Here is a 20,668-nt window from a genome sequence, read left to right as displayed (position 1 = left end):
CACCATGCACCCAAATGGATGACCACAGGAAGAACATCCTTAGTACAAAAAGACAAGAGTAAGGGAAATATAGCCAGTAACTACAGGCCTATCACCTGCCTACCAATAATGTGGAAGTTACTAACAGGTATCATCAGTGAAAGGCTATACAATTACCTAGAGGAGACAAACACCATCCCCCACCAACAGAAATGGTTGCAGAAGGAAGTGTAGGGGCACAAAAGACCAGCTCCTGATAGACAAAATGGTAATGAAGAACAGTAGGAGGAAGAAGGAAAACCAACCTAAGTATGGCATGGATAGACTATAAGAAAGCCTTCGACATGATACCACACACATGGCTAATAGAATGCCTGAAAATATATGGGGCAGAGGAAAACACCATCAGCTTCCTCAAAAATACAATGCGCAACTGGAATACAATACTTACAAGCTCTGGAATAAAACTAGCAGAGGTTAATATCAGGAGAGGGATCTTCCAGGGAGACTCACTGTCCCCACTACTCTTCGTAGTGGCCATGATTCCCATGACAAAAGTACTACAGAAGATGGATGCCGGGTACCAACTCAAGAAAAGAGCAACAGAATCAACCATCTGATGTTCATGGACGACATCAAGCTGTATGGTAAGAGCATCAAGGAAATAGATACCCTAATCCAGACTGTAAGGATTGTATCTGGGGACATCAGGATGGAGTTTGGAATAGAAAAATGCGCCTTAGTCAACATGCAAAAAGGCAAAGTAACGAGAACTGAAGGGATAAAGCTACAGATGGGAGCAACATCAAACACATAGATGAGACAGGATACAAATACCTGGGAATAATGGAAGGAGGGGATATAAAACACCAAGAGATTGAAGGACAACGATCAGGAAAGAATATATACAGAGACTCAAGGCGATACTTAAGTCAAAACTCAACGCCGGAAATATGATATAAGCCATAAACATATGGGCAGTGCCAGTAATCAGATACAGCGCAGGAATAGTGGAATGGACGAAGGCAGAACTCCGCAGCATAGATCAGAAAACCAGGAAACATATGACAATACACAAAGCACTACACCCAAGAGCAAATACGGACAGACTGTACATAACACGAAAGAAAGGAGGGAGAGGAGACTACTATAGAGGACTGCGTCAACACCGAGAACAGAGCACTGGGGCAATATCTGAAAACCAGTGAAGACGAGTGGCTAAAGAGTGCATGGGAAGAAGGACTAATAAAAGTAGACGAAGACCCAGAAATATACAGAGACAGGAGAATGACAGACAGAACAGAGAACTGGCACAACAAACCAATGCACGGACAATACATGAGACAGACTAAAGAACTAGCCAGCGATGACACATGGCAATGGCTACAGAGGGGAGAGCTAAAGAAGGAAACTGAAGGAATGATAACAGCGGCACAAGATCAGACCCTAAGAACCAGATATATTCAAAGAACGATAGATGGAAATAACATCTCTCCCATATGTAGGAAGTGCAATACGAAAAATGAAACCATAAACCACATAGCAAGCGAATGCCCGGCACTTGCACAGAACCAGTACAAAAAGAGGCATGATTCAGTGGCAAAAGCCCTCCACTGGAGCCTGTGCAAGAAACATCAGCTACCTTGCAGTAATAAGTGGTACGAGCACCAACCTGAGGGAGTGATAGAAAACGATCAGGCAAAGATCCTCTGGGACTATGGTATCAGGACGGATAGGGTGATACGTGCAAACACACCCAGACGTGACGTTGATTGACAAAGTCAAGAAGAAAGTATCACTCTTTGATGTCGCAATACCATGGGACACCAGAGTTGAAGAGAAAGAAAAGGAAAAAATGGAGAAGTATCAAGATCTGAAAATAGAAATAAGAAGGATATGGGATATGCCAGTGGAAATCGTACCCATAATCATAGGAGCACTAGGCACGATCCCAAGATCCTTGAAAAGGAATCTAGAAAAACTAGACGCTGAAGTAGCTCCGGGCCTCATGCAGAAGAGTGTGATCCTAGAAACGGCACACATAGTAAGAAAAGTGATGGACTCCTAAGGAGGCAGGATGCAACCCGGAACCCCACACTATAAATACCACCCAGTCGAATTGGAGGACTGTGATAGAGCAAAAAAAAAAAAAAAAAAAAATAATAATAATAATAATAATAAAATAATAATAATTAAGAGAGAAGAAAGGAGCTGAAAAAGACGGAAAGCGAATTTTTCCTGGAAAATGAAAACATCATTGAAAAGCCGCGTCATGGAAGCCCACCTGGAAAAGCCTCCTTCCGCGTCTGCAAACAAGTTTGCAATTTTCGCCTCACGTCCCAACACTGCGGGTCATTATGGGGATCGAGTTCTCACCCGGAAAACGAAACTTTCGAGGGCGTCTAATGACGCGTCCTTCGCGTCCATTATCCGCGTCTTCGCTGGAATAAGATATTCTTCAGCAGTGAGGAGATCTCCAAATTTCGATATCTATTTTTTCATTTTTTTTATGTCGCTAAATCTTAGGTAGTTATTTGATTATGATGATTAATAGAGGCGTTCACAATATTAAGGGTCCCCAGAGCTCCAAGTCGCAATTTTTTTTTTTTTTTTTTTTTTCTCCAAAGTCTTCTAAAATATATCCTACTTTACCCACGGAAAAGCGTACTTGTATATGTAGACTCCAAAGTGGTCGCAAACCCCATTATCTAACAAGGGTGATGATTATGCTTGTTTGAAAATGCCAATTTACAAACGCGTTTTTCTCACGATTTTTTTTTAATTCAACCCCTGAAGACCCCTAATATTGTGAACGCATTTGATAAATGATGGACGTTCATCCAAAGACAAGAAAAGTTTTTCTATCTTTTAACAAATTATCTTAATTGGACAGAGATACACTGACAGATGGTCGCTACGCTGAGATTATTCTGAAGGACTGATATCAGTATGGTCTCTCTCTCTCTCTCTCTCTCTCTCTCTCTCTCTCTCTCTCTCAAATATGAACAAAATGAAAGGAATATAGCTAACACCTAATAAGCTAAATCACTTATTGTAAAGAAAATTCTGGAGGAAAAGGATCGGATTCTGGTGATAATGGTGGGGATGAGTAAAAGACCAGCGAACTCATCAAGACACCGTAGATAAAGTAAGATTATTACCAAGTGAAATCGCCGCTCACTTCAGTCTTCTGATCATGAAGAGTAAGATCAGATGAACCTCTAAGGAGATAAAAAATACTCTTTTCTATCTCACGTCACTGAAACAGAAACTCAAGAAAACTTAACACTATTTATTTATAAACTAGAGCAATGACTTAAATCAACCTTGTGAGATTAAATACACTTAATTGTACAAAATATTCAAGAGAACAAATACCTAGTTCTCGGGAACTCACAAGAAAACCTAAAGCTACTACACTAAGCCCTAAACAAGAGAAAATTCCAAGAGAGAAAACACTTAATAATAACAAGGTGGATCCAAATAAGGCTAGCCAAAATAATCAATAACCTAATAATAATAAGGTAGAAGGAAGTAAGAGATTATAACAAGGAAAACCATAATATTCCTACCTACAACACAAAGCTAAACAATGTGGAACTCGGTCCACTAAATACTAACACACAAACAAATATGACAACATATACACGTATATATATATATATATATATATATATATATATATATATATATATATATATATATATATATATATATATATATATATATTTATAAATAATAAAAATTGGCAAAAATAAACAATTTCACCTCAAGTGAAATTCCAGAAGAGGAGTTGAACTCAGGGCCGTGATCAGTCCATCAAGCTGCTAACGGAAGGGCAAATACTGTACGCCAGGTACTGAAGGGCAACACATTTCCCGATGCAAGAGGAACGATAATACGTCTTACCTGGCGACAGACTCCCTACTAGCCACCTCACGAGTCAAGTAGCTCTCACTCCCGTATAACAGCTGGACGAGGATGACACGGCAGGTAAATCCAGAATCCAGTGCCGGGATACAGCGACGACACTGGTTTTCGTCAAAATCCTCAGACGGGAAAAAGGGGCAGAAACAGCGGTCGCAGATGACAGAGCGTCTGCTAAACTCAACAGCAGTGTGAAGGTCGCAGGTGACGACAACACCTGCGCGAGAAAAAGCCGTGATCCAGGGGCACACACACAACAGACGTATATATGCGTCTTCCAAAATCCGTGAGAGAAATATCCAAGTGCGTGGTCCAAAAGGTAAGTATCCAAAGTCGTCCTCCAAATCAAAATAAATGCTGCGACGGGAAACAGTACTGTTGAGAGCTTGTCAAAACCCGAACTCCCGTTGACCGGTCGACCATGTCCACTCATCACCTTCCCAGTGTTTATAAACACTCAAAGCAAAAGAATAACAATCGTTAAAACGATAGTTCACTAATACACAAAAGAGGAGGAGGAGGCGCAAAAACACTGAAACAATCGTAAAGCCACTTAACTTACGGTAACACAAGAGTAAACATACTCAGCAAAAATTTAACTTAAAAGTAAACAAAAAAGTAAACAAGGCTGATTTAAATCAACAAAAGAAATAATAATAGTTTTACGTTAACCTAATAATACTGAATTTCCAAACTTAATTCAACTTTTTCTTTTAAATACTAGGTTCTCGGCTGCCAAAAAGCGAATGGTGTATACGTTGTGGCGGAATCACAAACAACCACAAACAACCCAACGACGCTCTCTCCCCCCCCCCCCCCTCTCTCTCTCTCTCTCTCTCTCTCTCTCTCTCTCTCTCTCTCTCTCTCTCTCACGCAACCCTCGAAGACGTCAAATGCAACTACCATATCACTCCTCCATAACGTATAATATCCCGTCACTCTTATTTGCTTCACCATTATATAAATAACTTTGTACTAAACGAGAGCAATCGTATTTACAGCTCCCTGATTGCCAGTCCTCACTCAAGGAATGACCGAAGCCTCTTGGCCTTTATTGTCCTTGCATGTCTCGACTTTGACGACTTCGTGCAGGATCTCCGCCGATAAAACTGAGGCATAAACCAGCGGGAGGATTACATTTGCACGGCTAAACGAGAGAAAACCAAATAGATCTGCGCCTGCAGTTTGGGCCATTTGCATGCAGTATATCTCGGAAAGAATATGGGCGTCTAATGTCTCATGTAAGCGGGCCAAAGTTTTCTTTTATTCTTAGCTGAGGATCCTCGTGGGAATGTCATCCAGTTGCGAAGCTTTGCACTTTCATGAATTTAAGAAACACGTAGCTTTTACGACAGGTAGCCTGGTTTACATATTTGCCCGTGTGTATGTATCATCGTACACAATTATTTTTTAGACTGTCAATAAATTTATACTTTTCAAGCAGATGTTATCAGTACCACACAAAGGAAGTTGAATGACATTACGTTTTGTTTGTTTGTCTGTTTGCCTCGTAATTAGCAGGACTAATGCAACAGCAATACATATTTCTTTATGAAACTCTTACCAAAACTGACACTCGTCACTGCAAATCGGGATTTTTTGGGGGGTGGGGGTTGAGGGTGGGGGTCTGAGGTTGGAGACGAACGTTAAACGGATAAAACCTTTTGCTTACATATTGAATTTTGATGTATCGATAGAAATAATTATGAATCACTGAAGCCTTATGTAAAAAAAAAAAAAAAATTACAATCGTGTTCGCAAAGAAAATAGAGAAATTTGCTAACTGTTTTAATTCTATTCTTGATATTTAGAAAATGGGCCGATAATGTAAATTGTAAATCCATTTTTATATGAGGCATTACTTAGGATTTAGACCTGGAAACTTCCTATGGCAATCTAGAAGATGCCTCGATTCTTTATTCTCTCGGTGTTCATAAGCTTGAAACCGAAGCTCAAAAATCTTGATTACTGTTATAATACATATCACAGATTCCATACTCTCCTTATCATCATTTGGTATGAAAATTCATCGTCACAATATGACGACAGCGTCTTGAATCATATCATGAATCGTTAAACCTGTTTTGGGTATAATTGAAGGCTTCGAGTCAGCCACCTTAATGGCCACTAGTCTCGTGTTTATGATGTTACAAATGCTCTCCGTCACTGCTTTAGGATTAAAAAATAGGTTTTGTTTGTGCTTTGAGCCATAATATGAGCGAAAAAAATTATGAGAAATCCGCAGGATCCTACATTTCCATTTTGGCTAAGAGTAGGATCGTTATATCCATTTACATAATTTCGTACTAAAAGTACAGAATCTAACTATGCAAACCACTGAGTAGTATAGCAATCGAAAATGTCATAAGTAGCGCAGCCTTCAAAATGGTGAGGCATTCCAGAACTGGGCTTTTGCACGAAACCCACACTGCATACGCGAATGTAAATGTGGCAGACTTTTCATTAAAGGTCTGTATCTAACCAGCTGAGCTTCACTATTTGGTCTCTCGGATTTGCATCGCTTTATCACAGCTACGAATGCATCTTTTTATTTTTTCTTTTCTTTTTTTTCGAGCATGTTTTTGTAGCTTGCCGACATTTCCTTCCGCAATTAACCAATACTGAAATTGAAAACTTAATGGAGGTGAAAATATTTCGTTTATACATTTGCTGCGCTTAAAATACAATTGAGTTATGAATAAAATCTGACGGAAATTCGCTAACAGAAGGAAACTTCGAAAATTAACTAAGAAATCCTTTTAGTTTTCTGTAAAAGAAAACTAATGGGATGGCTTTGGTTGTCCGACCGCACTTTTTAGTGTCAGCCCTCAGATCTTAAAAACTACAGAGGCTAGAAGGCAGCAAATTGGTTTGATAATCATCCACCCTCCAATCATCAAACATACCAAAGTGCAGCCCTCTAGCCTCAATAGCTTTTATTAGAGTTTAGGTCAAGTTTAGCCGTGGATCGTGCTGCCAGCCGCTGATGCACCTTCACGTGACCGTATCTGGGGAGCAACCGAGCGCTGCCCTGTCGTGCCTTAGAGTTTCGTACAGCAGCACATCGAGAGTTTCATACCATGCTGAAAACTCGATTGCGGCGAAGAAACTTCGCTGCATTTTTTTCCTTGTTTCGTTTTGAAAGTTAATATTTTCCATCACACGAGAACATTCACGAGTGACAAAACTTCTGGCGTGAACGAGATGATTCATTCTAAATGTATCAAGACCACTGCAGATACTGGATAGGATAACAGCGGATGAGAAGCCAGAGACTCAACATTGTGCAAGACCTGATTAGGCCAACTAATTACCTTCCTCGAGGACAATACTTCCTCGTCATTGCAGCATTAAATGCTTAAGTTTGTCATGATCCGGAACAAGCGCTGGGATACGATTTGTCCAGCGGCTGTATTTGCTCCAGGGGATTAGCCTGCAGAATCGTGCGGACTCAAGGAAGCTTAACCTTATTGCAATAATAATAATAGTATGAGCCACGTCTAACGAGAGGCAGCAGTGTACAGGTGGCTTTCAATCAACTAAAGTCCAGTCATTAGTGGGATGAAGATCGTGAAGAAGTTGGATTTAGTCAATGAGATGTCGGAACAATTATACAGTTTTGAGTAAATTTTATTGCCTTTCATAGACAACAAACGATCCATTTACATGTAAATGGATTAGGTATGTTGATTTAATCATTTCATTTAATGTGACGAACGGTAGTTTTGCTTGCTTCCTAATAAGAGAGAGAGAGAGAGAGAGAGAGAGAGAGAGAGAGAGAGAGAGAGAGAGAGAGAGAGAGAGAGAGAGAGAGAGTAATATGGTTAGTGTGATCAACATCTGTTTAAAAAATGGAAATTACAGTGGAGAGAGAGAGAGAGAGAGAGAGAGAGAGAGAGAGAGTAAAATAATTAGTGTGTTAAACATTTATTTAAAAAATGGGAATTACAGCGGAGAGAGAGAGAGAGAGAGAGAGAGAGGCAGGAATATTTTGATATCTCCTTGAATATGACATTATTAACCATTAAAGTCACCATAATTTACAACGCCATAGAATTCCTCTTACGCAGATATATAACGAATGTTCAAAATTATCTTCTTTCTTGCGCTGATGTCTTCCACTTTAGTGAAATTGCAGATCGCATTATTTATGATTACACTTTGCTTTCATCAAGTTATTGAGATTTGTGATTTGTTGAGTGATGTCAGTTTTAGTAATGATTTCTTCGAGCCGTGTACCTCATGTGGTCATCTTACTAGTCTTCATGTTCAACGTTTTCAGTGTTATTATACTGATGCAATCGTTCGTCATTTGTCATTTCAAAGTTGTCCCATTTCCTCCTTAGAGATTCTTCTTTCCCTCGTACGTGTTATCTCTCTGATCTCTCTTCATTTGTTATCAAGTGACCGAACAATAAAGCCTATAGTAGATTCACATCAACAGTGCATTTGATGTCTAGCCCAGTCCTTTACGACGCTCCTGATTGGCTGTTGATAACCCTATCACAGAGCTGGAAGCTATCAGTCTCGCGAGAGAGTTCACATAGGTATGAGCTATGTTCCACCTCTCTTGAAAGACGTATCCCTCAGGAGAAGTGGAACATAGATCTTACCCATGTGAACTCTCGAGAGAGATTGAGAGTTTTCAGCCCTGTCATTGGCTTATCAGCAGCCAATCAGGGGCGTCGTAAGGGACTGGCCTAGACACCAATGTACGGTTGATGTGAATCTACTATAGTTATGTGTTACTCGTCACGTTGAACCCAAAAGAAACACAAAGATAGAAACAGAATGTCGGGAGCACATATATATATATATATATATATATATATATATATATATAGATATATATATATATATATATATATATATTATATGTATATATAATACTATATAATATATATATGTATACATATACATATATATATATATATATATATATATATATATAGTATATATATATATATATATATACACACACACATATATATATATATATATATATATATATATATATATATATATATATATATATATATATATATATATGTATATATATATATATATATATATATATATATATATATAATATATATATATATATATATATATATATATATATATATATATATATATAACATATATATATATATATATATATATATATATATATATACATATAAATATATATATATATATATATATATATATATATATATATATATATATATATATATATATATATATATATATGAGTGTGTATGTGTGTGTCTGTGTATTAATTGCGAAAATATCGAACATTATGAATATATAAATAAATACAAAATCCACGAGGGAAAGAGAAACGATGGAGTTATACGAGGCCTTTTTACTTCTTGCCCTTTACTTAGCAGACTCCTGCTAAGTAAAGGACAAGAAATCGAAAGGCCTGGCAGAACTCTATCTTCTCTCTTTCCTTCGTGGATTTTGTCTAAATACATTTGAGTTCTTGCATCAAAAATATGTACAGTAGGACTTGAAATATGTCAGAATATATTGGATTAGAATAAAGATAATTAGTTCCAATCTTTACTATACCGCAAATGTTTGAATACCATAATGTTTTAGCTAACCAAAGCGTAATTCCATTCATTACTATACCGCAAATGTTTGAATACCGGAATAATCTAGCCAACCAAAGCGTAATTCCATTTATTATTATACCGCAAATGTTTGAATACCGGAATATTTTAGCTATCCAAAGCGTAATTCCATTCATTACTATACTGCAAATGTTTAAATACCTAAATATTGTAGCTAACCAAAGCGTAATTCCATTTATTACTATACCGCAAATGTTTGAATACCAGAATATGTTAGCTAACCAAAGTGTAATTTCATTTATAACTATACCGCAAATGTTTGAATACCAGAATATGTTAGCTAACTAAAGCGTAATTCCATTTATTACTATACCGCACATGTCAGAATACCAAAATAATCTGGCCAACCAAAGCGCCCAGAGAACTTCAGAGTAGCTCTTTTTTACCTTTTTCGCAAAAAGATCTATCACCGGAATTCCTCTCTAACTGACGCGATGGAACCCATCGCCCAAAATCTTTAATGCCAACTTCAATGCCGCTAACGCCAAGAGTTCCAGGAATTCATGTTTGCAGACGATATTTAAAAGGAAATTAAAATCCCCCCAGAGCAAATATTGAGTCATTGACTCTCCTCAAGCACACGGCTTTGTAGAACATTCCCTAAAACATAAAACATAAAAAAATATTTGCTGGGATTTGACTGATGTGTGCGCACTCTGAGCGCCTTTCATCGCTCTCTCTCTCTCTCTCTCTCTCTCTCTCTCTCTCTCTCTCTCTCTCTCTCTCTCCGCCCCTTCGCTTTCATCAGTCTGAGAACGCTTTTTCAAAGTCACTGAGGCTCTGTTAATCCTAATGGGGAGTAGTACTTATTCAGAGAGAGAGAGAGAGAGAGAGAGAGAGAGAGAGAGAGATACTATCATACCATGATAAATAAGGTTATGCCTCGACAAGGTATTCCTTATCCTTCAAATATACTGGCAAGGTTAGGCCTAATCCTGCTTCTCTCTCTCTCTCTCTCTCTCTCTCTCCTCTCTCTCTCTCTCTCTCTCTCAGTGTGACAAGGAATTAAATTAGTTTATATGGATTCTCTCCAACTGATTGAAGTGTACGCTACAATTATCACCTGCTGATATTGTTATGAATTATACTGAATAAAACATTTCATTGGGTCACATAAATACTATATATGTGTTATGTGCGTGTATGTATGTATATATCTCTATATATATGAATCCTTCCCATGAAATTTAATTGAAATTAAAATAAGTTGTGACTATTACAGGCTGCTGATAATTACCATATTCCCAATGCGTCTGAAAATTCATGAACGAATACTTATGCGGTTGATTAACAATGCCATCCTCCATATGAGCTGATCAACTTTCAACGGCAAAGACCGTTAATTTTGTTATGAAACCGTTCCTTACGATGCAAATTTCTCAGGCAACAGTCATTCAACGGAGGGGAATTTACTATTTTTCTTCTGGGTATCGTCATCAATTTATTCGCAAAAGATCAGGTATATTCAAATATATTCTACGGAGATGTCTTCAACCTAAGACAAAATTTTCTCCAGAGACAGAATTAACAAGCAAACAATGCGCCGAAACTTCTTCGGCTCAATCGACTTTCCTGTACAGCGTATAATGTTCTATGGGACTCTGGATGTGTTGCAGTCTGAAACTCCTAACCACGACCGTGCAGTGCTCAGTTGCTCCTCAGATGTGGTTAAGTAAAGGTGCGTCGGCGGCTGGCACCTCAAGACAGACGCACGATGCATGGCTAACTTTAACCTTAAATGAAATAAAAGAGAGAGAGAGAGAGAGAGAGAGAGAGAGAGAGAGAGAGTGTTTACCCCGGTTTGTTTGTCTAAGAGCGTTTTTCTGTATAGAAACTGGAATTATGAATGTTGGCAGATACGGAGACTTGTTGCAGGCAGCTGCTGACGGCAGGTGTTGCTGCTGTATGGAAGGCAAAAGGCTGATAGTTTTTTTTAACTGCTGGTCGAATATGCAAGAGCAACACAGCAGCGGAAAGGTGGAAGGAAATTTTGCTACAGAAATTCTTTGTATATCTTCCTGAAGAACTTTAGGTGTTAGGCTGTTCAACTCTGAATTTTATTCATCAGGTTATGAGACGATGTATAAAATAGATGTCACTGTAGGGAAATATTTAATAGACCAAACGTTTTAAAAACAGTCCCGCCTTGAATCCATTCGTATATTCCATTACACGACCGCTTGTCTTATGAAGAGTGGAAATAATGTGTTAATTGCAAAGAAAGTCGCAGTGTCTTTCTAACAATAAAAAAAAAAAACATCAATCTAGATTTACAACGGCAAAGGTTGGGTCATCAACGTTAATGTGTATTGATCCTGGATAGAGATAAGTGGAAGTTAAATTTTATGATAGCTTAATGATCCTTAAGGAAGTTGTTTCTGTCATATATTACAATCAGTCCATTCGCCTAAATCTATTCATGTACAGAAAACTAGAATCTGAGTCAATGGTTTTTGTTTCACTTAAAAAATAAAATTTCCAGTAATATATAAGTTTATCAGATACAAAATAACATAAACCTCATCTTTTTTTATCACATTTATTCGTTCAAACGAGCCAATTCGTATTTATAATTTACATATTTATCGTAATTAGTGGTTCCTTCTCCTTCGCCATAGTTACGTCGTGGTGAACTCAGTTTTCCGTTGTATGTTTTGTTTGTTGCTTGAGACAGGCTAACAAACAAACTAGTCTGATATCACCACTTCACCAGAAATAAATATATCTGATTTCACATTGGCGGCAGCTGGCAGCGAACTCAGGCTACCAGAAATCAGGTGATTACGTAACCCATTCGTCCAATGAGGAACTCGTGAAGCAAGGGGATCCGGTATGTACGGTGTTAGAGGATGTTTCGAAGCGAGAGTATCCTATCCCTAAACAAATTAATCAGAAGGTATCGGAGTCTTCAGTTATGTCATAATTGTTTGGAAAGTCTTTTACCTTCGTTAAATGAACTCATCCCATTTATACAACTGACTAGGAACTCTATCAAAAAAATAAAGTTAAGCAAATGAATAACTGTTGATTGGAAGAAATCTGTATCAGTTTTAATACTCACAATTATAAAGGTAAATAATGATAATTTACCTTCTATCCCCAGAGAAGCGTAAGTAAGAAAAAAAAATGTTGAATTCCAAAACAGAGAATAAACGGTACTGAATGGAAGGATTATTTAGCGAAGGGCCCTGAAGGGAAATGTAAAGGGGAATTTAATTACCTCTGCCTCTCGCCTAAGATAGAATTCCAGTACAGTTCCAAGAGATAAGAGAGAAAAAGTGTAATTGGAGGAAAATACGGGCAAGAAAAGTAAGGAAAAATAAAGAATTAATGTGTCAGTACTTTTTCAGAAAAGAACACAGATAAAATCTTTAACTATAGAGGTGGCTTAGAATTAAATAGGAAATGGCGCGGCTGCTGAAGAAGACGTTAAACAGCCTCGTTGTGTGAGACTGGAATTTTTGTTTCTGAACTGTCCGAGTAATTACATTCCCAGCGGCTTCATAAAGAACGGGGGTCTGACGTCATGCCGCTTAATTGTGATACTGATGGGCAGTTGGTTTTTTGCTCCACGTAACAAAAGAGCTCATCTGCATTTTGATGTAGCCTGTTTACTAAAATGCCACAACATTTATACCGCGTAGCTATAGTTACTGGACGAGCATTATTAGGAGGCAACGCTCGCGGTGGGATGGGTGCGGGATGGGGGAATAAGACCTGGAACGTAGAACGTTTTGGCTGAATGCCGGGGGTTGGGGGGCCGTGGAGGGGGGCCGGCAGGAGCTGAATCAAAGGCCACAAGTTTCAGGAGGCACAGTAATACGTGCTAGGGGGAGAACGGAGGTCCTGCCTACACATGGAAGGGTCTATGACTTGCCTTTTTTGTGGGTATTTCTGGTGGCTGCTGTTTTGGAAGTTCTATAGACAGGGCATCGTCTACAATTCTGTAACTAAAGAATGGATGTTTTAGTGACTCTCTCTCTCTCTCTCATCTTCTTTTTTCCTAGTGAGAAGTGTATTGCTTTAAACTCAAACTTCAGGCAATAAAACCATCATCGTCGTATATTTCAAGAAATCTCGGTTCGCATTGGTGATACTGAGGCAAGACTTGTGGTAAAATTTAAAACTTTCCTCTTTACGGTGAAAAAAGAAAGAAAAAAAGAAAAAACTTCATTTGTTGGGACGTATTTCATCTTTGGCTATCATCTGTAGGAAATCATTCCAAACTGGTAGAATTCTTAGAATAGCGTCGGTTTCTAAGAAGGAAACGCTATTTAATGGAGGAATCTGCAACCATCTGATTGACATATTCACCAGGGGCTGATAAAGCGACTCCATATCGCGTTTTTTCCCACGTAGGTAGGTAGTGCCGTCATTGCACCTCATTCGGTGCAATGTAGGCATTACTTAAGGTTCTTTGCATCGTCCCTTTGGCCCCTAGCTGCAACAACTTTCATTCCTTTTACTGTACCTCCTTTCATATTCTCTTTCTCGATCTTACTGTCCAGCCTCTCCTAGCAATTGATTCATAGTGCAACTGCTTTGAGGTTTTCCTCCTGTTACACCTTTCAAACCTTTCACTGTCAATTTCCGTTTCAGCGCTGAATGGCCTTAGTTACCCCAGTGCTTGGCAGTATGCCAAAAGTCTATATAAATTAATTCAAAATATCGCTGTTTTCGAAGGAATGAAACACAAAGAGGTGATCGGAAATGGTCTAGAAGGCGCGGATGTGCTTTGGTGTCACGAGAAATGAATACGAACTGTTTTTTTTTTCTTCTTTTTTTTAAGCAATGATAACGATCACATTCAGTATCAGACGAAATATAGGGGTTTCCGTCTTAATTTGATTTTATTGCCTTTATTAGCCATATTACATTGTTTGGTTATGGTGTGCAAATTGCTTTTAGTTAAAATAGATAGTATAGATGGGGATAAAAAATTTAATGCAATAATCCTTTAATAAAAGGTGACCACAAAATGTTCCGTGAACTTTGTGAGTTTTCACTAATTATAGATCCTGCAATGTTTTCGTCGCAGTCTTATTATCTTATAAAACACCAAAATAGCTTTAATCACTCTTATCACACCAGAGAGAACGGCAGCGTCGGTCTGCTTTACAGTGTTTATAAAATAAGGGCCTCAGTGGCGTGGTCGGTATGATGTTGGCCTGTCACCTCGGTGGCCACGAGTTCGATTTTCGGGCATTCCACATAAGGGTCAGAGACTTGTATTTCTGGTGATAGAAGTTCATTCTCGACGTGGTTCGGAAGTCATGTAAAGCCGTTGGTCCCGTTGCTGAATAACCACTGGTTCCATGCAACGTAAAAACACAATACAAACAAAACAATACACTTTTTAAATTAAATAGGCCCAGGGGTTTCTGAAAGTCATGTCTGTTGTGTACGAGAGAAGACCTTAGCTTCATGACTCAGTCATTATGAAGGCCCGTTTGAAGTTTGTATATTCTAATTTTTCATAAAAAAAAAGTATGTATGTGCATACTAAAAAGTAATACTTACACTGTATAAAGAACCACCAAAACTCAACAGAACTATATATAAACTGCATAACAGCAGCAAATAGAGAATAAAGAGGACCCCCCCCCTCTCTCTCTCTCTCTCTCTCTCTCTCTCTCTCTCTCTCTCTCTCCCTGCAGTTCCTGATTACGAGAGTTTCATCGCCGGGAACGAACTTGGATTGAAATAGAAATAAATCTATGATATTCCCGAAAGAACAAAGAAAATTCTTCCTTTGGTCCTCGACTATTCCTGCTACCTGCCGGGTTAATATGAACCAGATGGCTGTCATTAAGCAGTTTACCTTCTTTTTTTTTGTATAAAGAGCGACCTGGGAGAGGATATTATTCATCGGAGGCAAGAAGTTAATTGAGTGAAAGCATGAAAGGAAAGGATACTAAAAATAAAATCAGTTTGTGGAGAGAGCTTTTTTTTTAATATCTGGCCCGTATATTGGGACTTTTATTTTACATCTATATAATTATGTATATTTTGTTAAAAAAAGCAGTCAAGAAAAAACTTAGACGTTGTTATGCTTTATAAATGCCACCACAAAACAAACAAACAAACAAACAAACCTGGATAAAGACGAGCAAAGAAAGAATGAAGAAAGAGGTCTTAGGGCTTTCTGATTAGGAAAGAAAAGATGAGATCTTCAGCTGTTTTGTGATTTGCTATCGAAGTCCTTCTTGGCACCTAGACCAAAGATTTTCTCAGGGAAAAGAATTAAGAAGATCAGCACAAGCACTAAAACTTAGAGTAAAGAAATGGGAAAAGGTGGGGAGGCTTGAATGAGGGAAGAGGGATAAGGAAAGATAGGGGGGAGAGAGGGGATTGGCGAGAGAAAGAGAGATGAAGGAGGGAAATTTCGGAGGAATATTGATAACCAGAATATTTCTGTCATCAAGTTTCCCTTCACGGAACATAAATATGAAAATATATCTGCAAGAAGTTTCGTTATATTCTTACGTAAACGCCAAGCGTTTCCTAAATATGCTGTTAATTTTCTCGCACAAAATTATAACTTGATAATATTGTGAAGTGTCCTCGTTACCCCTTACGACGACATGTTTACTCGCTCTCTCTCTCTCTCTCTCTCTCTCTCTCTCTCTCTCTCTCTCTCTCTCTCTCTCTCTCTCTCTTTCTTACTCTAAGTTTTCATGTCACGGAAAAAAATAAGAGCAATAAAGGACTCTTCAAAACATAACCGTGTAAGACAAACACAATAGACAGCTCTTGTCCTTCTCCTTCTCTTTGCAACAGTAGTTATAAATGTGTATTGTGTTCCCAGAAAATTATATTCTCCCCAGAGCCAAGATAAACGGTGCTCTATCCTCGAAGTCTTTAAAATGCAAATATCCACCAGAATGTGAATGTGACGGAGAGACAGAACGGCTGATTCCCTCATTTTTTTTCTCGACGGTGTGAGAGAGAGGAGTAAGTAAACAATTGGTGTCTCCCTCTCTCTCTCGCTCTCTCTCTACCTGTACCTATATATATATATATATATATAATATATATATATATATATATATATATATATATATATATATATATATATATATATATCTCAAAACCTTTACTTCCTCTATACCAACTAATTTTTGTTGTTCACGCATACATTTTTGGTAAATATGACCAGTGAGCCAATAGTTTATGTTTCTTGTGCAATGTGCGTGGGGTGAGATACAGCCGAGTTTCCACACTTAATCGTAAGAGATGAAAAACAAATTAATTATGTAAGATGACGGAAAATGCAAAACAAGTTTTCACTATATTTTCCGTCGCGGATAATTCAATTCAGAATGCTTGGGAAAATAATTATGGAGAATGCAAGAACTTGATTTAGAAATTGGCTAACTGCACGTTATCATTTGATGTGGTTGCCAGATTCTGCTAGAGTGCTAGTGAAATGCTATTTGACTCCTAGTAGAATGCTGTTTGATTATTGGAGAAATTATGTTTGATTGTTATTGAAAAGATAATATTCTTTACTTATTATTAAAATTCTGTTTGATACTGGCGAAGAGCTATTCAATTTGTCTTATTAACATGCGTTTTTTTTATTGATGATAATTTTTTGTTGGATTGTCAGACTGCATTTCATTGGTAATGAAATGCCGATTCTGAGCAGATGCCTTTAACGCCTGGTAAACAAGATTTTGCTTCTTGGTAAAATACACTGTCTCCGGTAAATGTCATTTGAATACTGATGAAATGTTTTACTGATGATACTGAGTTGCTGCCTTGCTTTTCGATAAATGTTATTTGGGTATTAGTGAAGTTCTGTTTGATGAAGGCCTCTTCCAGCCTCTCACTTCTATCAACGTTCCGGGAAATCAAGCCATATATATATATATATATATATATATATATATATAATATATATATATATATATATATATATATATATATATATATATAATGCGTGTTGTTAACAAGTACTATCACATATATTAAATCATTCACATATCCATATGTAAATCATGATGCATCTTGACTCCAACGTATGACCTAGTGCGATTCTGGTAATTTGACCCAAAATAACCTCCCATTTTGAATTGGACGCAATCCTCCTGGGTCTTTATATCGGACTCCTTGCCCTTAGGTTTTTTTTTTTTTTTCTTTCTTTTTGCCGAAACTACTAAATCTCCTGGAAAGCCGAAGGCAAGTGGAAGCAATTAAGAAGATTTTCGCGGTTCAAAAATAAAGGAAAGTTAGGGACTGCAATAATCTGTAAGTGAATTCCAAAGGTGAACGAGAAGTTTTGATTGTCTTATTATAGTTAGGAAAAGAAAAATATAAACGCAATGAGACTTTTCTCAGTATCCAGCGTGCATGATGCTGGGAGTGGGAGGAGTTTATTGAGAGGAAAATAAATCTCAAAAACAAATAGAAACTGATTCTTTGAAATGTTTATGACGATTTATTCTGTATTCAATATAATAAGCGCCAGGTATAAGTAGTATTCATGAGAAGTAATAAAATAAAATTCTTATAGATAATAAAATAAAAAAAATCTGTAGTCAGTGTGGCCCAAAATTTGATGGAGACCGATAGAGAAACTTTCCCAAAATCTTATCGCAAAATCTCTCTCTCTCTCTCTCTCTCTCTCTCTCTCTCTCTCTCTCTCACACACACATACACACTCACACAAATCCACACAGGCCTTATACTAAATTTACCTTTTCCATTTCAGTTCCAAAATATTAATCCACGAGAAATATTATTTATACAACTTTGAAACATTCATTACCCGTCCTATTTATCGGCGACATTATTTTGTCCCGTTCTTGTCATCCCCATTAATCGCTAGTTTCCTCTTTCCTTTGGATTTTATTTTTTTTACACTAATTACTGAAAGATTTACGACCCCATTGCCCATGAACGATTAATAGAGATGCATAATTTCAAAAATAAGGAGCAGTGAAAAATGATCATGATAAATTGAGAAAAAAGACAACCAGAAGAAATCGACTGTTGTATATTATTTATGGTAAATGCGATCTCTCTCTCTCTCTCTCTCTCTCTCTCTCTCTCTCTCTCTTCCTTCTACCTTCGATATTGTCTTTTTTTTCTGTCCATCAGTTTCTTTCACTAGTCCCTTCCGTATAAGTATTCCATATCTATGGAACAGTTACTTTTTCATTACATGTTTTATGTCTTTGACGAGAGGTGTTGGTGAATAGAGGAATGCTAAAATATTTAGTTAAAAAACCATACCAGTGCCACAAGAGAGAGACAGACAGACAGATAGACAAAGAGAGAGACAGAGATAGAGAGAGGTCTAGTCCCCTCTATATAAGTATTCTATGTCTGTGGATGACTTATTTTTTCATTACATGTTTTATGTCTTTGACGTGAGGCGTTGGTCAATAGAAGAATGCTAAAATATTTAGTAAAAGAAATACCCAATGTCTAAGAGAGAGAGAGAGAGAGAGAGAGAGAGAGAGAGAGAGAGAGTGGGGCAACGTTGGGATGATGTACTATGTTATGATTAGTCCATCGTGGTTTAATTATAAAAGCGACAAACCATCTTCAGTCAATTATGGCTTATTTGTGTTTTCATCATAAGTATAAAATAACATTGCAGGACGCTCAGTTATAGTTTTTATACTTTCATTCTCCAGTAATGTGCTCGATAACAATATGGACATTCCTCCCGTACAGTTTTCTCGAATCACCCCGCCTAGGAAACCACAATTCTTTTTCTGAATGGTCGCCAGGAGCTACGTTTTATGCCTCCCGGAATATTTTCCCTTATGATCCTGTCCAGGAATTCTAATTCTGGACAGACGCTATAACCTGGGAAAAATGAAGGGAGAATATGCGAGGCAATGAACATTCAGTCTATATATTCTGATATCGCGTGGTTTTTATTTGCGTCATAGCTGTAGATATATATATATTATATATATATATATATATATATAGATATATATATATATATATATATATATATATATATATATATATATATTCAGTGATCGTTACGTGTCTTCCGAACACATATACTTGTTTCACTTTACTTTTCATTAACAGTAATTGATGCAAATATCCTAGTTTCCTTTAATCGTGATATCATTAATTGAGTATGGCATTATTGTTGAAAAAGACGTTTAAATGAGTAGTATGTAGTATCTAAAAGGGGCATTTTCATATAAGATAGCATGGCAGTGTGAAAATATTTTTTGAGCAGAAATGCTGACGAAAAGTTAAAGTAGATGGCGCTACTTGTCATACAACGACTACGAAACCCGCTATTGACTGTTTATTCGTATTAAAACTTCGACATTTTTGCATCCTTGTTTCCATTTGGTTATGAGATTTAACGCAGAATGACGTCACTTGATCTCATATGTGATAATGTGATTCGTCAGTCGTGACAGCCTTTGCAAGAGAATCCCCTTATATAAAATGTTTGTGGTGGCGTATATTGATTTTCTGTAATTTTTGAGACATATCAGGTATTTGGAATTGTTTTAAAGTTTTGTCCAGACGTTTAGAGTTCTCGTAGGTTTGATCCACAACTTTAGTCTTTCTGCTCCTTCTTTACAGGTACGTCATTCATTTTGTTTAATTTTCCTGGTAACTTTCATTTAAACTTGGGGATTTATAGATTTGTGGGTATATGAAGTTCGTTCGTTGAGTTTGTAAAGTCTCTAATCTTTACATACTCTAATATTGACTTGCATTTATAAAGCTTCCTCTATGGTATTTTTAGGATGAGGGAGTACCTGTGTAGGCTATGTTTAGAATTAGGAAGTACCCTATGCAGACTACGCAGGAGTTGAAATCCAAATTTCAGTTTTTTTTTTTTTTTTTTATTTATGTGGTTTCTTAAAATATGACGCTTCAAACATTTGAAATCGTGGAATGCAAAAAAATTTTATAGTGCAAGTTAATTATGGGTAATAAATAATTCGTAATTTTTTGGAATAAAAGTGGACTCGCCAATTTATTACATTTAAATTCCTCTACAATCTTTTTTGAACAAAATATGGATTCGCACAAGTTTAATAAAGAATAAAAATTTGACGAATACTCATTTTGCTCAAATAGCATAGTCACGTTACTTAGGCAGACATGTATTAAGTAACATG

This window comes from Macrobrachium nipponense, chromosome 14 (genome assembly GCF_015104395.2).
Source record: "Macrobrachium nipponense isolate FS-2020 chromosome 14, ASM1510439v2, whole genome shotgun sequence".
NCBI classification, from domain to species: Eukaryota; Metazoa; Arthropoda; class Malacostraca; order Decapoda; family Palaemonidae; genus Macrobrachium; species Macrobrachium nipponense.
This window is presented reverse-complemented; position numbering follows the sequence as displayed.